At 48.1% G+C, this 5,763-nt stretch overlaps 1 pseudogene; it reads right to left on the reverse strand.

Moving 5' to 3' along the window:
- Positions 1–3,708: 3,708 nt before the first annotated feature.
- On the reverse strand, positions 3,709–5,206 carry LOC122931648 (annotated as a pseudogene).
- Between the last annotated feature and the right edge of the window lie 557 nt (positions 5,207–5,763).

Raw genomic sequence — 5,763 nt, forward strand, 5'->3', positions numbered from 1 at the left:
GCCACCACCTATACTGTAAGGCAATAGGGGCCACAAGGAAGGGACTTATTAATGTTTAAATGTAATACACGATAGTGCAGTACAATACAAAAGAAAGTGTCAGATAAAAGATAAAAACAAAATATACGTACAATAAAAATGCAGTGAACAGATAAAATAAAAGGGATAAAATAGAGAATATTGTCTTACTGAGATGCAGCAGTTATATTACGGCTGTGGGGACGCAGTCACTCCAAACGATGTGGATCCCCAAAATGGCTGACCGATGTGGCAATATAAATCACAGCGATTCCTCGCCGTATGACAGGGACTGCGAGTACAGATAAGATCCTATAATCTGAGCCCCTTCCCGGTCATACAGACACCAAATATGATCGGGTTATGATTTCCATAAGGCCAGATCCTGAATACGGAGAAATGCCTCATGTCCAGTACGGGGTGTCTGGATTCTCCCTGAAGCCCATGTCAGGCTGAACACAATTACCAGGGTTCTGAGGAGCTTGGTGTTATAAGGTTGGAGTTATGGCTTCTGATATTATTAGATCCACCTGCTGAATGGCTTATACCACCTGCTTGGTTAGCAGTCACCATGTCTGGAGCTTGTTCTGCATTTTAAGTGGTCCCTTCCAGACCTTCATTAGTATGCCCATATGGCTTGTAAGTCACAGGCCAGTGCTAAGTTTCCTCTGAGAATGTGGAGTGTATTCAGCTTTTGCAGACATTTTGGCACCCACAGGCACAATCTGCATAAGTCCTTAATAGAGCAAAGACATTGACATACAATCAGCTATTGATAATGCAAGTTTAGGAAAATCTAAAATCTATCTGTCTATCTACCTACCTCAGATTTTGTTACATCTCCACCTTCACGACATGGCATGGGATTATTGATATAGCAATCACTATCAAAAGCCATGCTCAGCTGCCTTTTGTGTGCTGATAGTAAAGTCATAGTGTTGCAAGGCCAGACTCCATCTCAGCAGCTTTCCGTTGTCACCTGCCACCCGATATAACCAACTAAGGGGGCTATGATCGGTCACCACGGTAAACTTTCGCCCATGTATGGCTGCAGTTTCTGTAAAGCCCATACAATGGCCAGACATTCTTTCTCTATAGTGGCATAGGCCACTTCCCTTGGTAGGAGCTTCCTGCTCAAATACATTATGGGGTGCTCATCCCCTTCAGGAGTCACTTGGCTGAGCACTGCGTCTAGACCATAAGCAGTAGCATCAGTCTGAACCACAAACTTGCGGGTAAAATCTGGGCTTTGCAAGACTGGAGAGCTAGCAAGAGCAGATTTGAAAGCTGACAGAGACCTCTTGCAGTCTGCGGTCCAGTTAACTATAGCAGTAGCTTCTTCTTTGTAAGGTCCGTCAAAGGTTTTGCCAGGGTGCTATAGTTGGGGACAAATTTCCGATAGTACCCAGCAGTCCCTAAGAAGGACATAACCTGCTTTTTTATCTTGGGGTAGGCCAATTGGAGATGGCATCTACTTTCCTTGGCTATGGCTTAGGCGTCCCTCCACCTACCCAAGGTACAGCACCTCAGACATGCCTATCTGGCACTTTCCAGGCTTGATGGTCAGTCCTGCATCCTGGATTCGCTTGAGCACCTGGGAAAGGTGGGTCAAGTGATCCTCCCAGGTCTAAACACAGTGATGTCATACAGGTAAGCAACGGCAAACCCTTCAAACTTGTCCAACAGCTGGTTCACCAAGCGCTGTAATGTGGCAGGGGCATTTGAACTCGTAGAGCCCAAAAGGAGTGATAAAGGGGGATCTCTCCTGGGCCCCAGGGGACATGGGAATCTGCCAATACCCCCTACTCAAGTCCATAATGGTTATGTTCGCTCTCACCTCTATGAAGACTCGATAAGCTGTTTGTCTAATTGGCAGATGATCCCCAGTGTCCACACGGTGAGTGGCCAGGGGAGTCCTTCCAGGTCTCCCTATAAAAGTGCCAAGAAAGGGGTTAAGTACCTCCCACTGCTGGGATTTCTGAAACAGCTGTGAGCTAACTACCGCATACTCAAGGGACCTTACCTCCGATTGTGCAGCCACTAAATCTGGCAGGGTGTCACTTTCCCCCTCCTCCGGTAAACTGCAGACAGGCAGGATGGATGTATCCCTGTCATGATGCGCCTTGATCATATTCACATGAAAGACTTTGTGCTTCTTGCGAACATGATCGATTGTGACTACATAGTCCACATCATTTAAGCGTTCATGAATGGGATACGAGCCTTCCCATGCTGCCTGGAGTTTGTTCTGGGTCATAGGGACCAGTACCCATACCTTCTGACCCACCTCGTACACCCTCTCCCTGGCATTTCTATCGTACCACCTTTTTTGATTCGCCTGTGCCTGAACCATGTTCTCATGTGCAACGCCGGTCAGTTCCTGCATTTTCCTGAATTTTAGGACATAGTAAATCACAGAGACTTCGGGCGAAGCCAATTCTTCCTCCCATGATTCCTTCAGGAGATCTAAGGGCCTCCGCACCCTCCTCCCATACAGGAGCTCAAAGTGTGAGAAACCTGTTGATGCCTGAGGTACCTCTGTGTAGGCAAATAGCAGGTGCGGTAGATAACGCTCCCAGTCTCGCCCATGGGTATCCACAAGTATTTGGAGCAACTGCTTGAGGGTCTTGTTAAATCGTTTGCAGAGACCGTTTGTCTGCGGTGGTACAGACTGGCTACCAGGTGTTGAACCTGTATTTTCTTACAGAGGCTCTGCATAAGATTAGACATAAACTGGGTCCCCTAACCCATGAGCATCTCTCTGGGGAATCCTACCCAGGAAAATATGCTGAGAAGTGCATCTGCCACCTTGTCAGCCCTGACGGATGATAATACGACAACTTCTGGGTAACGTGTGGCATAATCCACGACCGTCAAGATGAAGCGTTTACCCGAGCTGCTGGGAACGGCTAAGGGCCCCACAATATCCACAGCGATCCTCTGGAAAGGCTTCGCAATGATAGGCAAAGGGATGAGGGGGGCCCGATGTCCAAGTCCTGCCTTCCCCATTCTTAGGCACACAATACAGGAACGGCAGTAATCCGCCACATCATTCCCCAAACCGGGCCAGTAAAAGTTATGTTTTAGACGGCTTTTTGTTTTACTTATCCCTAGATGACCAGCTAGTGGTATATCGTGGGCAATCCGTAGGAGTTGCTCCCGGAACTGCCGAGGTACCACTAGTTCCCTGTCTTTAAAGATATGTTGCTGGGGCCAGTGGGAATACTTTGCCTATACAGCCTCCCCTGTTCCCAGGTTATCATTTCTTTGTCTCCTTCCTCAGGGGTCCAACCAGCCATCTCCCACAGCTTCTGCAGACTGTCATCAGTGTGTAGGGCAGTCTGAAACAAGTGACAGTCTGCATCTGTGCTGGTGGATAACACCACATTCTGACTAATCCCAGCCCCTGGCTGTGGACTGCTAGCTTGCTCCATTTGATTTATAGCCCAGACAGTAAGTGGGCCCAGAATCCAGAACTGAGTTGGCCTCCAGGGCATCCTGACTGCGGGTTACAGAAGAAATTCACACACCATCCTCCCCTCTCGGTGGAGGTGGGTGGTGTGACAGGAACTTCATGCTTCTTTATGACATTTTCTGCCACTTCTACATTATTGTTAGTTGTGCAAACTTCACCTAATGCATTGGTTACTATGTTCAGGTTATCACTAGGCACATTATCATTATGCAACTCTAACACATTGGTAAACACATAGTCATCACATTTTGTAGTTGCATGGTCTCAATATCACCACAGGCGAGCAGTGCCAACTCACATGGGGCTGCACGCACGCCTGTGTCCTCCCCAATGTCGGAGGGAATATACCTAGAGACTAAGCATCCCAGATAAGTTCCTAGTAACACATTAGTGGGAATCTTATCTGTCACTCCTACTTCCATCATCCCTCTTCCTGCCCCCCAATCCAGGTAAACCCAGGCCATGGGCAAAGCAGGGGTTAGACCTCCAACTCCAGCGGTTAGAGTTCTTCCGGGGATGAGGTCCTCTGAATTGACAAGCTCTGGGCGCACGAGGGTCATCTCAGCACCAGTGTCCCTCGGTCCCATGGTGACTGTGTTGGCCACAGTGACCACTTGTAAATTGTCACAAGATGCCCTCTTTTTCCCACCCACAAACAAAACTGCTGGGGACAAAATAGATGGTTTGGGCAAAGGGTGGTTTTCCTCTTTTCTGTGCAAGCAGTGCTGATATGCCCGACTTGGTTGCACACAGAACACCTGCGGTTATCCACAGCAGGCCTGGGGACTGGGGTAGGGGTAAAGGTGTTTACAAGGGTTTTCCCCCTTCCAACCTGTCGCAGCAGGCTTCTGTTTCTCTGGCACTTGACTGGCAGCATATACATCCTCAATCTGGGCAGCTTTATCCAGGGTCCTGGGCTCCCGCTCCAGAATAAACTGTCTCACTTCCATAGAACAGGTGTGGAGGAACTGGTCCAGGAGCATCAGATCCTCCAGGTCTTCCAGAGTGGTAACACCCCATCCCTGGGTCCACTGCCTGAAGTGGTTTCTTAGTCCAACAGCCAGGTCTGAGTAGCTGTCAGTACCTGTGCGCTGCAAAGTCCTGAACCGTTTTCGGTATACCTCTGGGGTGAGGTTAGACCGTTGGATTAAGGTCTTTTAATAGCCTCATAATCTTGATCCACAGCCCTGGGTAATGCTGCAAACACCTCCAGTGCTTTGCCTCTTAGTCCTGGAGTCAGATACTTAGCCCATTCTGCAGGGGGTAGCTGGAATTGCCTGCAGACCTTTAAAAAACTTTTGAGGAAAACATCCAAATCACTGTCTTTCTCCATGACAGGGAAACGATCCAGACGAGGTTTAAGGACTCCGTGGACTCACCCTGGGGTGACGATGAAGCACTTTGCAGCTGCATTTGTGTCAACCTTAGCTGGTACTTCCGCTCTGCCTGGTGTTCTGCAAACTCTCGATCTGCTCTGCGCTCTGCAGCTTCTCGCTCTGCTTGGTGCTCTTGCAACCACAGCTGCGCCCTCAGATAAGGATCACAGGCACCAATCTGCTGGAGAATTAGAGGAAGAGAAGATTCCATACCGTTTTGAGCATTGGTACTGTCCTGCCCAGCCAGTTCCTGAATAGGATCTTCTGTTTGTTCCTCAGAGGCTGAAGGTTCCTGCTCCGGTTCCACAGAACGATGGGACTGTGTATCAAACACCATCAATGTTTGAATCAGCTCCGCTTTAGTCTGGTTTGTTGTGTCCAGCCGTCTTTCTGCACATAGGACCCACAGTTAAGCTTTGGTTCTGTTCCTATACACATCTGCCATCCTAGCAGCGGTTTTCTCAAATAAAAGATAGGAAAGAAAACAAGAGAGGGGGGGGGGGGCTGTTCTTGTTCTGCACGTATGTATGTTACCTGACCAATAGTATGCACTGAGTCCTTCCTTTTGAACTGTCGTATCCTTCCCAAGGATACTCCACCCCTTAGGTGTAAGGGTTAATTTATTAAACCAAGCACTTAACGTTTTTAACAGTGTAAAAAACAAGAACACTATCCCACTGCTGCCACCAATCTGTGACTATCCCTACTCTCGGGTCACTTCACAGGGTATTATACTAGTGAGATTATCAATTTACCACATAAATTCCCACCCACCTATTCTAGAGGACGGAATTATGCTAACTTACTCTCCTAGATTCTAACACCCCAATATTTTCTATCGCAATCGCTGCCACTACTTATACCATAAGGCAAAAGGGGCCTATACTCATATAT

Source organism: Bufo gargarizans, chromosome 3, assembly GCF_014858855.1.
Source record: "Bufo gargarizans isolate SCDJY-AF-19 chromosome 3, ASM1485885v1, whole genome shotgun sequence".
Taxonomy (NCBI): domain Eukaryota; kingdom Metazoa; phylum Chordata; class Amphibia; order Anura; family Bufonidae; genus Bufo; species Bufo gargarizans.